The 13,768-nt window shown below is 37.7% G+C and overlaps 3 long non-coding RNA genes across 3 annotated transcripts; 2 read left to right on the top strand and 1 right to left on the bottom strand.

The window, feature by feature from the left end:
* Positions 1-255: 255 nt before the first annotated feature.
* LOC141397570 (uncharacterized) lies at positions 256-1,461 on the top strand. Its single transcript, XR_012411439.1, has 2 exons — positions 256-453; positions 519-1,461. It is a non-coding gene; the product is annotated as an uncharacterized lncRNA (long non-coding RNA).
* On the bottom strand, positions 386-7,316 carry LOC141397568 (uncharacterized). The gene is made up of 5 exons (XR_012411437.1): positions 6,928-7,316; positions 6,459-6,870; positions 6,118-6,400; positions 5,907-6,046; positions 386-863 (listed from the first exon to the last, which is right to left on the bottom strand). It is a non-coding gene; the product is annotated as an uncharacterized lncRNA (long non-coding RNA).
* Positions 7,317-7,343: 27 nt separating this feature from the next.
* On the top strand, positions 7,344-8,647 carry LOC141397569 (uncharacterized). The gene is made up of 2 exons (XR_012411438.1): positions 7,344-7,640; positions 7,706-8,647. It is a non-coding gene; the product is annotated as an uncharacterized lncRNA (long non-coding RNA).
* The last annotated feature ends 5,121 nt before the right edge of the window (positions 8,648-13,768 follow it).

The following is a 13,768-nucleotide window of genomic DNA, read 5'->3' as shown; positions in this document are numbered from 1 at the left end:
ATGATGTTCGTAGAGCTGCAACGGGTAATAAACCAGACACCTTCTATTTTAATTTTTTTTGGAAAAAATTAATCGAGGCGTTCGCGCGTCAGGCAATTATTAAAAGACAATGGAAAAAGGAAATGGGCGGTGTTGCCAGTTTCAATGAACGTAGGGTGTGTTCAGTGTAAAAGGTTGAGGTCATGTTCAGTAAGCAATACTCCCAAAACGATCAGCTGTGAAAAGGCAGCCATTTGGTGGTGTTATGTTTATGATTGAGTGATTTCTATTTTTGATTGGAAAATTTAGGAAAAGAGGAACTAAAGAGGTTAGTTGTTTCAAATTCCCGTGCTGTCATGTCAAGTTGCTGACCAGTGGCTTAACGCTTTTAAATAAAACAATTAAATTGCATACAAAAACAGTGACTTGTAACGTTCTCTTTATTATATGTGTTTATGGAAACAACCAACAAAAGTGAGTGTTTGGCTGGTGCAAATTTAAAACAAATGATTAACAACATTTTTAACGTTGTGTGCTAGGTTTCCCAAGGAAAGTTATGATCTTCTGGCCTCCGGTGTTGCATATGGGGGCTAGTTTGTCTATTTGGTAGCAACTCCAAATCATTTTCGAAGCATTTTTCCATCGTTGTGTGGAGACCTTTGCACAAGCCTAAAGTGCTTTATTTTTGGGTGCAACAGCGAATTGTTTGTGGTTTGCTCAATCAGTGGGTAATTGCTGGGTGAAGCTTATGTTTCCAAGGTTCTAAATTTGGTGACCAGATATTCGATTCAAGTAGAGGCAGCGCCCATTTGATTAAAGTCCGAGCCAACGAACAGGTAACCTGTATGTGTATGATTTGAATGTGACAGCAGCGGGGTTTTAACCTGAAACGAGAAAAGCAAAGAGAAATATTTTTAATTCTAAATAGCCAATTATCAAACTAACTAAAAGCAAAAGATTCATAAGTTACATTTGCCAGAGCTGAGGGCATAAAATGTTTTAAATCGAGACTACATTTTTTGGAAACAATTTTTACACTTAAATATAAAAAAAGATATCTTATATTTATTAATCAGATCTATTATGTCTTAGTATAAGTTGTGATTGTCCTTTATGTTCATATGATTTTGTAAGAATTTCTACCGCCAGAATATTTTACTTGAATTATTAATCCAGGTGCTAGGGATAACAGGAAACTATTTGATTTCGTAGAACTTGGCTGAAGTGCCATATTATACCATCGTAAGAGAGCTTCCTTAGGACAGGTAATCAAATTTTAGGCTATTTTGTCTGGCAAGTGCAGACTATAGTTTCTGGTGTTCCTATACTTGAGGTGTCTTTAAAGAATTAATATTGTTGGTCGTACTGGTGTTAGATTTTCCTTGCTTTTTTTTATACAATCAGACAAAAAAAAATATAAACTTAAGAGATATTTATTTTTTAATAAACTTTATAATGTATTGAATGTTTTATAATCGTAAATAATATGTTTTGATTGTGTCTTTCCTAATAGGGTGAAACCGTAAAGGTGAAGAGGTGAGTGTGTGTGGTTTGTGGGGTTTCCAATAAAAGTTAAAAATGTGGATTTTGGAAACCATGGTTGGGTGGGCTACATGTGGGAGTGGAAGATCAATGCTCCCTTGTCAAAGCAAGATTTGTTTGTGTTTTAATGTAGTGTTTGTGATGTGTAGAGTTCAATTTTTCGTGTTCGCCCTGATGGGCTAGAGAAGAGGACGGGTTGAGGACCGTAGACCCGAGACCGCGAAGCTAGCCGAAGGTCCCCTCTAGCGCCGCCTCACAGGGATAAGTAACAGATGGCGCCCAAACTAAAAAAAAGAAAGTTCTATAAGAACTAAAACCCAGTAAAAGTGCAATAACATCTAAGCGCAATATAATAGAAAATAGGGAAATAATAGCAGTAAGTGATATAGCGATATCCATCAGCCTGGCTGGTATTGATCCATGTTTTCCATTGAAAACATGAGTAAGTGCAATATTAGGCTTAGGATAGGATATTTAGTATACTCACTTCCATTTACATGCAATAACTTGTCAGTGCAATAACTTGTTCGTCTAGTGTGTAACAATGTATGTATTGTGAATGACCAGTTTTTTTTGTGTTTTGTGTAAAAAGTAACGTAAAAGAAATAGTTTTCGAGTAAAGGGTAGTGCAATATTGATCTGGATCAAGATGATCAGATATTAGTTGCAACACCTATTTGCGAGACCGTTTTCAGGTTGGGTAAACTAACAGAAAATTAGCCGCAGAGACCAACTCGAAGATCAGGGAAAATTACATTTTTGTTTGTCGTTCGTCCTATATAAACCTGCTTTGACAACCGTAAGGACATTACAAAAAACAAAAAAAAAAAGAAACACACACCTCAAAAACCCATCTTTCGGAAGAACCCTATCTTGTTTGTTTGTGAAGTTTTATACTTGTTCTGTATTTTCTTTATTTATTTTTGATTTTTATTATTTTTTTACATTTATTTTATTTTTTATATTTTTTTATCTACATACGTATTTTATTTTGTTGATTTTTCCTTTTTATATAATTTTATTCTTAAACTGAGAAATTATAGGCGTGTTAGGTTCTGATAGTTTTGATCGCGAATGACGGAAGAGAAACCTTTCGAATATAGACGAAGCAAAAGAAACCGCACAGCTTCTTTTGATGTTAGCAGGCTATCTTTTCAAAACATACCAAAAAAGTACAAACCGAGAAGTAAGAAGGGCAAGAAAATGAATCAAGCCACTGGGGGAGATCCAGCTATCATTGACATGTCACTAACAATAAATGGCAATCAACCTTCAACTTCCAACGCCATAAATATGAATCACTCAGCTAATAATAGGAGTAGCATCCCTAATCATGTGCCAATAAATCCGGAAATGAATAATACGGTGAGAGTGTCAGGAGGTGAAAATATCCCTAATGCCCAAATCGATTTCCGACCCTTGGTCCAAGAATGCATAGCGGGGGTAATGAAGAATGTTTACGAAGCGATAGGCAAACTAGGAGATTTAGTTAAAAACTTAACAATCATAAATAATTCAAATCCGACTCCACCAAATCAAATACCTTTCAATTTCAATACTCCACCACCGACAATTGAAACAGGTAGGCCGCCGGTGATACCATCATCTAACAATGTTTCCGCTCCCGCCACCAACTTTGATAGAGGTAGCAAAGTGGAGAGGTTCAAACTGAAATTTGATGGTAAGCCAAGTGGTATGACAGTGGAAGATTTTGTCTTTAGGTTGGAGTATTTAAAGAAACAATATAATATAACTTGGGAAGAGATTTTTGCCGAATTTCAATCACTTTTAAATGGGGGAGCATACGAATGGTACTGGTTGCAAATAAAAACTGGCGTGGTGAAAGACTGGCCTACATTAAAAGATGCCCTATTTACAAGGTACAGCACAACCATATCAAATTACGAGGTAATGAGTGAAATTGTTGAGAGGAAACTCAAACCTGGGGAAGACGTAGACAGCTTTTTCCAAGCCATCAATATGCTAAGGTCGAGACTAGTTCAACCAATATCCGAGGGCGAATTAGTTCAGATTGTGAAGAGAAATTTAAAGGGTGAGATGTTTAGGATGGTCTATCCCATGAATATACATTCCATGGAGCACTTACGCATGGAATGTATACGGGCTGAAAAGATATGCTTGAAAAGAGAGACCAGGCCAATCGCTACAATTCAAAATAGAAACGTCAGGGTAAATGAAATAAATACTGAAGCGTACCAAGACAATTATTTTGACCCAGAGCCGACTCCAACAGTCTCAGAGGTGACAACGGGCCAAGTTTGTTGGAACTGCCGCAAACCTGGACATCGGTTTATGGATTGTCTGTCGTCGCAGAGAACGTTGTTTTGTTACCGATGTGGCCAGCCCAACACAGTAGCACCCAAGTGCCCTAAATGCCTTCAGGAAAACTCGAGGAAGAACATGATGTCGGCGGGAAAGTCATGTTCGATAAACCAACCCGTAACGAACACTCAACAACAACAACAATGAATATTCCTAATTACCCTTCAGTACGTCATTATCTTCCATTGGAGATCAGAAAGGCGAATTATGAAATAGTGAAGAAGAGGATATTTGAGTTGGAGGAGATTCAGTCAAACCCGAATGGCGAAGATCAAACCCAAAACATAACTAAAGACAATCAAACCCCAAAACCCAGCCGAAATGCTAAACAATATGCCCGAATATCAAAATTAAGAGAAAGAAGAAAACAGAACAAGAGGATGAAAAAAATGTTAGTGGATTCGGTTAGAAGATATAACGAAACGTCGGATCCTAGACCATATGCGACGATCACTATAAAAGGAAAAGAAATGAAAGGATTGTTGGATTCAGGAGCTACCGTTCCCGTTTTAGGTAAAGGATGTAGAGAATTTTTAGACGTGTTAGAAATTGGCCCCGAATCATATAACACGAATGTAAGGACAGCTTCCGGACAGTTACACCGTATCTTGGGTAAGGTGAGACTGAAAGTGGCATACAAAGAAACCGAAAAAGAAATATGTTTTTATCTATGCCCCGACTTGGAGCAAAGCCTGTATTTAGGTATAGATTTTTGGAAGGCTTTTAACATAGCACCAGAGGTAGTCAAGGTTAATAAGATCGACATCGAGAAGATGCATGCTAAATTTGCTGAAGACGTTGAATATGAGAAGGAAATGCACATATTGACAGAAGAACAGAAAGAAAAATTAAAGAAGGTAGAAGTGACAATCAACTGCCTCTTTAACTTTTTTGAAAAATAAAGATTTCAGAATTTATTATATTCAGTATTATACTCATCACATTTAGAAAGTTAATTTTTCTTCAAGAAAATCCTTCATTTCAACGTAAACGGGTCATAAAAAGGCCCTAAGACAATTCTAAAAGCTTTATGATTACATTTTTGTGCTAACATGGCTCATTTTAGAGGGGTTTCAAATTAGGTCTACGTTATCCAAAGAATATTTTTGGACTACCCCATGATTCGATATTTTTCTTCGATAATTTAATTTCAATAACCACATTGTGTTATAATGCATGTAACTACTTTATATAAGTAGGCCTTGTTGCTATTTATCTGACAGAAGGGTTTTCATTTGAAATTCAAAACTATTTTTGTTTATCAGTCTTGAAAACTCACACATGCATTCTCAAACTTGAAAACGATCATAAATGCTGTGAGTTGTGATTGGCAGTGAATGGAGGCCTTCACCACAGGCAAACTGTGTTAAACAAAAGGAGGACAAACAATACAGAACATAATTTTTGACATCGGTTTTGCGTGGAAGGAACACCTACTTGGTGGTTACTGATTTAAATAATAAGGGACCTGGAATCAGCAGGTTACGATGTTCATCCACTGTAAGGGGTGTAGAATGAGAGAACCATACACGAAACTTATCCTATCTTTGAGCCTCTATGGCAATTTACAGCGGATCCACCGGAAATGTATTATATGAAATGTTATTGATACTGAAAACAGTTCATGTGCTGTATTCATTGTTGGAAAAAATTCGTTCGTCCTTAGCCCCCCCACAGCTAAACCGATATTGTCACCGTTTCCCTAAGAACCAATATAACTGCAAATAATTGAGTAGTATATAGACAAGAAATACATAAAGCAGGGCATATTCTATGTTAAAAGATACTATGCAAATTGTTATGAAGTTGTGTAGATTATAATTTATAAATTTAATTTACACCCACACTGCACTAATTCACTCAAATTGACACCAGAACCAGGTCCGTCTATTACCACATACACTACATACATAAAACTTGATTAAGTCAGTATGGAATGCAAACAATTCCTGCAAACGTCCGTGCAGAAATGACCACCGTCAAACAGGTCAAAAAAAAAAAAACTTACCGAAAAAGCATAAAATAGATTTCCAAAAACTTACCCTTCAAGGCTCCACTACAGATTGCATGGAAACCGAACGGAAAAAAAAGAAATCACAGACGTGGCATCTAAAGATGTTATTGAATTGTCCACTAGAAGCCGGGGTAGCCAATCATCCAATCATTCAATTGCCCAATGGCACTAGACAAACACAATAAAATAAGAATTACCAAAAATCTTAACTGGATAAATGAGATATTGTCTATACTCACGAAAATACATGAAAATTTTAACATCATGTAGGTTTACACTTTAGGCCTTTCGAGAAAACACCACTCCACGAGTGAGTCCAACATCAAAGATCGGCGTACCCTTATTTTTGTAGCTTATAAGGTTTTCCTATTATGATTGACTTAAAATGCAAACGGACGAACAACAAATTTATAAATGACTTCTTGCGCCATTCAACTTGCAATAGGCAAGAAAGTTTACTCGCGGAAAACTCTTGACTCTTCCCCCGAGCACACTACCAATTATGTTTTGCATGGATGGAACCTGCAATGACAAAAGATTTATTAAAATAAATAATGTAATTAATACCAGGATTACTCACATTCTCGTAGCATCGTATAAATGTACATTGCTCAAACAAATTCTGCATTAAAAGAACATTGGGGGAATTGAATTTATATCGACACCGACGGACGGCAAGTGAAGATGAGAAAATAATGTAAATCAAAACATTCTTCTTCTTTTGTATGTGGCGGTAATGAATGAGCTGGTATCCACATGTCAGTGATAACGTAGTAAACGTTGAATGAGTGAGTGACGCCGATGTCAGCGTAGATGCGGCCGTCGACCAATTTTCTTCTTGTTGCGGATGTTTCGATGAATGAGCTGGTTACGAAGTCACATGTTGAATGAGTTGTGCCGTTGTTGATGCCAGCGTCGTCAGCAGATCTGCGACGTCGCCGACTTTGTATATGTGAGGGTGTTAGGTGCTACTACCACAAATCAGCAGACACCTGCAAAAGTACCGCTTATTCCAGAATCCGCATGATTGGTGCAAATGGAATACTTACCCATATGGTTAACGAAAGTTTGCCCGGCTAAGAGACTCCAGGGTGTGGGAGTTCCCCACGTGGAGCAAATGATAACCACGCACATCGGCCATGGAAAAAAGAACGCATCCATGTTCGAAGTTTTGTTGCGTGGATATGAGCTGTACAGTTGACTGGAGATGAAAATTGTGAGGCGACGTCAATGCGTAATGGGGGTGCCATTAAGTTTTTTTTTCTATGCAGGAATATGATGTTCGTAGAGCTGCAACGGGTAATAAACCAGACACCTTCTATTTTAATTTTTTTTGGAAAAAATTAATCGAGGCGTTCGCGCGTCAGGCAATTATTAAAAGACAATGGAAAAAGGAAATGGGCGGTGTTGCCAGTTTCAATGAACGTAGGGTGTGTTCAGTGTAAAAGGTTGAGGTCATGTTCAGTAAGCAATACTCCCAAAACGATCAGCTGTGAAAAGGCAGCCATTTGGTGGTGTTATTTATGATTGAGTGATTTCTATTTTTGATTGGAAAATTTAGGAAAATGGTGGAAAATGGCTGGACTATAAAAGACAAATTGCGCCGAACTAAAGAGGTTAGTTGTTTCAAATTCCCGTGCTGTCATGTCAAGTTGCTGACCAGTGGCTTAACGCTTTTAAATAAAACAATTAAATTGCATACAAAAACAGTGACTTGTAACGTTCTCTTTATTATATGTGTTTATGGAAACAACCAACAAAAGTGAGTGTTTGGCTGGTGCAAATTTAAAACAAATGATTAACAACATTTTTAACGTTGTGTGCTAGGTTTCCCAAGGAAAGTTATGATCTTCTGGCCTCCGGTGTTGCATATGGGGGCTAGTTTGTCTATTTGGTAGCAACTCCAAATCATTTTCGAAGCATTTTTCCATCGTTGTGTGGAGACCTTTGCACAAGCCTAAAGTGCTTTATTTTTGGGTGCAACAGCGAATTGTTTGTGGTTTGCTCAATCAGTGGGTAATTGCTGGGTGAAGCTTATGTTTCCAAGGTTCTAAATTTGGTGACCAGATATTCGATTCAAGTAGAGGCAGCGCCCATTTGATTAAAGTCCGAGCCAACGAACAGGTAACCTGTATGTGTATGATTTGAATGTGACAGCAGCGGGGTTTTAACCTGAAACGAGAAAAGCAAAGAGAAATATTTTTAATTCTAAATAGCCAATTATCAAACTAACTAAAAGCAAAAGATTCATAAGTTACATTTGCCAGAGCTGAGGGCATAAAATGTTTTAAATCGAGACTACATTTTTTGGAAACAATTTTTACACTTAAATATAAAAAAAGATATCTTATATTTATTAATCAGATCTATTATGTCTTAGTATAAGTTGTGATTGTCCTTTATGTTCATATGATTTTGTAAGAATTTCTACCGCCAGAATATTTTACTTGAATTATTAATCCAGGTGCTAGGGATAACAGGAAACTATTTGATTTCGTAGAACTTGGCTGAAGTGCCATATTATACCATCGTAAGAGAGCTCCCTTAGGACAGGTAATCAAATTTTAGGCTATTTTGTCTGGCAAGTGCAGACTATAGTTTCTGGTGTTCCTATACTTGAGGTGTCTTTAAAGAATTAATATTGTTGGTCGTACTGGTGTTAGATTTTCCTTGCTTTTTTTTATACAATCAGACAAAAAAAATATAAACTTAAGAGATATTTATTTTTTAATAAACTTTATAATGTATTGAATGTTTTATAATCGTAAATAATATGTTTTGATTGTGTCTTTCCTAATAGGGTGAAACCGTAAAGGTGAAGAGGTGAGTGTGTGTGGTTTGTGGGGTTTCCAATAAAAGTTAAAAATGTGGATTTTGGAAACCATGGTTGGGTGGGCTACATGTGGGAGTGGAAGATCAATGCTCCCTTGTCAAAGCAAGATTTGTTTGTGTTTCAATGTAGTGTTTGTGATGTGTAGAGTTCAATTTTTCGTGTTCGCCCTGATGGGCTAGAGAAGAGGACGGGTTGAGGACCGTAGACCCGAGACCGCGAAGCTAGCCGAAGGTCCCCTCTAGCGCCGCCTCACAGGGATACGTAACAATGGTTTTGTTTTTATTGATATGAGAAACACAACAAAAGCGAATGGTAAAATAAAGAGGACACGCAAAATTATTAAATTTCGCGTTAACGCGTGTGGACACTTGGAAAACTTGAAAAGAAACTTTAAAGAAATTGGTTTCAAGAAACCTTGCTAGTCTGACCATCGACCATATATTTCATCAAACATTAGTTTAGTCCTTGGTCACACTAGCGAGTTTCTTGAAACAAAGTCCATATTTATATTTGGCAATTTTCATTGCGGCAATTGTCAGTTTGTCGATGAGAGAGGGTGCTGAGAGGCAAAGGGTTACCATATACCTCACCTCTCTATCCCGCAAATTGACAATTGCCGCAAGGAAAATTGCCTAATGTAAATATGGACAAATAATAGGAAGAGGCAACATCGCAAACACAGAAAACCATGTACGGCGGTTTCACTACCTCATTCCCCTCGCCTATAAACTCGAAGTCGCCATGTTGAAACAGCGCTAGTGTGACCTTCGACATATAATGGTCTCGGTCCACACTAGAGTAATTTCAATGAAATATTGATAGGAAATTTTGAATTTTTTGGGAATAACACAAGAAACTAGTGTACACGCTTTCACGTGTTCTACAATTTTGCTTTGTTCAATATTCGTTTGAAACGATCAGAGCGTTTTATTTTACATTTTCTTTTACTTTCATGTCAAAATTTCAGTGAAGTTACTCTTAGTGTGGACCGGGAACTAGTTATTGTTGTTGCAGCAAGTAACAACGTAGATGCATCGGCGAATTGCTACAACAAAGCAACTTTTTTGTAATGTAAAATTTCAGAATTTGTAAACAATCATATGTTTTGATTGTTTTTTACGTTTGAGTATCTACTTTGATTTTTCGTGACGAATTCCCATTCTATTTTGACGTTTTCAATTCGATCAGCTGGGCTGAAGCATCTACCATGGTAATTTTAGGTTGATTGGCTCGAAAAACACCGAACGAATAGGACGCTCAAATTTTTTCAAGCGAAAAAAAATCTTATTTTTCACATTCATTAATTACAATTTTGATAAGTGAATATGGTTTGGCCTGAGGCCGGTGAAATTACTTTGGAAGATGGGTACAAATACCCTTTACCCCGAATTAAAAAATATGTGAGCTACAGGCGAGAGTACATAGCAATTCTGCAGGCATACCAAAGAGGCACAAGTATTCCTGTTATGAAAATTGCAAGTGACCTACACGATAAGTATGAAAATTTAGAAACTCATTTTGTCACAAAACGCAAGATGAAAATCATCTGTAATAACCGTGACACCATCAATGATATTGCTGCCAATGAAGACCTTCGCAAGGCATACAGCGTTTTTATTCCTGCTGAGCTCTGCGAAATTAAGGCCGTAGTGCAAATTCCAGCAAATGACGAATTTACTGAAAAGTTTATATTTGAAAATCTAAGTATTAAACATAAGGCCGAATATGGTCCGATCGCTGAAGACATCGACATAACTGAAGTCAAGCGCTTCACTAGACCTGATCCTTCTAGTGAAGGAAGGAGAGTTAATTCGGAAGCGGTAATGTTGTCTTTCCGTGGTGACAAATTACCATCCCACGTATCATTAAACAAGGTTTTCTTTCCGGTCAAACCGTTCATTGAGCGGATTCTTCAGTGTAAGAGATGTTGGAGATACGGGCACTCTGCCCGAGTCTGCAACCGATTGCACGATCTATGCCCACGCTGCGGCACCGCACATACGGGCATTTGTTCACTAATACCAAAATGTATTAACTGTGGAAGACCACACGACTCAAGGTCTAATCAGTGTGAAGTTCGAGAAGAGATTAGGCAAAAAGCAAAAAAGGAAGCTGAAGAAAGAACCCCAAAGATCATGGAAACAAGAGAGGCTACTAAGCAACCCATTTCTCCGGACATTTTCCACATTTCGATGGAAGAATTTCCAGAAATAAATGCGAAGCGTCCAAAGCTGAAAGTAAATGCCAAAGTCGGTAAAAAAAGAAAACTTAAAAATGCAACTGCTAATGACACTGTTCCGGATCCTCTTCAGGATGATCCTGACCTAATAGATTCTAATGCTGAGACCATGTCAGCAGGCTCTGACATGCACGAAAATCAAACAAACCTAGATGTATCCACTAACGTTGCTGAGTCTATAACTACTCATGCCGAGTTCAACTTAAACTCGCTTTGCAACTCCACAACAATTGAAAATACACAGAATAATCAAGTACAAAATTTCACCCTTAATAACAACAATTCTCAACCAATTACACCTACAACCAACCTCACCAGTACTCAAAATTCCAATCATCTATCCACAAGCTCCGATAGCGGCATCAATACACCATTACATCTTTTTGAAGCATTTCAAAAAGAGAAAATGAAGCGTCTTGATGACCATGAAAATACTTCAGATTAATTTAAGAAGCATAAGAAATAAAAAACCGCAACTGTCTCAATTCCTGAAAGACTCAGGGGTGGACATTGCTTGCATATCGGAGACGTACTTGGATAACTCAGATGATTTTTCAATTCCCAGCTATGACATTTTAAGGAAAGACCGAATTACCTACGGTGGCGGTGTTGCCATTCTAATAAAGAAATCTATTAAATTCACCAACATTGACATCCATATTTTAAATAGAAATATAGAAGTAATTGCATGTAGTGTAAACAGCGAAATCGGCCCAATCGTAATCATATCCACTTATATTCCACCAAATGTGACCTTCAACTCAGCAGATCTTATGAGTATTGCTTCATCTATTCCTCTAAACGCTAAAATTATTATGTGTGGCGACTTCAACAGTCATAACCAGATATGGGGTTGCACCAATACTGATGCCCGAGGAGAAAACATGCTTCAATTTATAGAAGACAAAGATCTTGTACTTTTGAATGATGGTTCACTAACATATTTCGGTAGTGCCACCCCTTCGGCTTTGGACCTGTCTATTTGTAGCCCTTCAATTGCTCTTGCTACTACTTGGTATACTTTAAATGAATGCTTGGGTTCTGACCACTGTGCTATAATTATGGATTTTAGAATACGCGCAACAAGCCGCAAAACCACCTATGGAGTACCAAAACACATAAAACCAGACCGTCTTAACGATGGTTTAGCCGATATATTTGATGATGACGAATACTCACACTGCCCAGTCGCAACAAAATTTGAAAATTTATCTCAAAATTTTTACAAGAAATTTAAAGTCCCAGTTGGGAAAAAAGATTATCCTGATAACAGTTGGTGGAATTTAAAATGTAAAAAAGTAAAGGCCAAACTAACTAGGGCTCTTGCTCATTTTAAAAAATTGCCAAACAGAGACAACAATGAAAAACTAAAGTCCTGTCAAAAGGAATACTTCTACACGCTTAGAGAAGAAAAGCGAAAAGGTTGGCAACAAATGTGTGAAGATATAAGCGCTGACGTTACCCCAACAGATCTTTGGAACATTGTGAAAAAGTTTAGAGGCAGATACACCAATACCTACAAAGCCATACCGGAAGCGTGCGTAGAAAAATTCTACGACATACTTTCCGGACCGATTGGCCCAATCAATGCACCTCCTCCTGTGGTTCCTGCGTCAAGTGACAACGACTTTTCTATGGATGAGCTAAATGCAGCTATTGAATCCTCCAAGGATACTAGCGCTGGCCTTGATGGTGCTCGTCACGGCCATATAAAGAACTTCAATGATGATATAAAAAATGAGCTATTATTATTGTACAATCACATATGGCGCTCAGGAGATATTCCAAACTCATGGATGCAATATAAGGTATGTCCTATACACAAAAAAGGCAAACCGGTTGACGATCCACACTCCTACCGTTCCATCGCTTTAATTTCTTGCTGGCGTAAGATATTTGAACGTATGATCTTTCGAAGAATCGATCATCAATTAGAAACTAACAGTAAATTGCATAATGCCCAGTCTGGATTCCGCAAAAACAGATCAACTCGGGACAATGTCACCTGCCTATGGTCAGCAGCTCAACTAGCCAAAAGAGAATATAAGTATCTGGTAGCAATATTTCTGGATATTAAAAGCGCTTTCGAGAACGTTAACATAAATATCTTAATTGAAAAATATAGACAGCTCGGCATAAGTGATCATACCTGTTCAATATTACATCGTCTATTCCTTTTCAAAGAACTCATCATTGACTCCGAAAAACTCGATACAAGAAGATCTTTTACAGGAACACCGCAAGGCTCCGTCCTGAGCCCGTTAAGCTTCAATGTATACATAAATGATATATTCAAAGACCTGGATGTGGAAATTTTAGGTTATGCAGATGACCTTGTCATTTTCTGTGCTGAAACAGACATAAATGTTGCCAAAGGGAAAATACAGAATGCATTGAATTGTCTTGTGGACAGACTTAAAGAATTACAATTGGACCTTTCCCCGCAAAAGTCAAAGTGCATGGTCTTCAACCCTTCTAGTCGAGGTTCCATACAGATCCCGATTGACTTGAGCATTAATGACATACTCATTGAGTCTGTCAATAACTTCAACTTTTTAGGGTTCATCCTAGACTCTAAGCTTAGCCTTGTACCACATATCGATCATATACATAAAAGCACTTTCCAATTTATTAACATTATACGGTCGCTATGCGGGGTATCCTGGGGAGGCAACCCGCAGCAACTCATTCGCCTATATATGGGCGTAGTAAGGCCAAAAATTGAATACATGTCGCATCTTTTACTTGATTGTCCATTAAACAAAATGCTCAAGATACAAAGAATCCAGTTCCGAGCACTTCGAACTGCTCTGGGAGC

Source organism: Musca autumnalis, unplaced genomic scaffold (assembly GCF_047663935.1).
Source record: "Musca autumnalis isolate F117 unplaced genomic scaffold, ASM4766393v1 scaffold_3, whole genome shotgun sequence".
NCBI classification, from domain to species: domain Eukaryota; kingdom Metazoa; phylum Arthropoda; class Insecta; order Diptera; family Muscidae; genus Musca; species Musca autumnalis.
The sequence above is the reverse complement of the archived record's forward strand: the minus strand, read 5'-3'. Positions and strand labels throughout refer to the sequence as shown.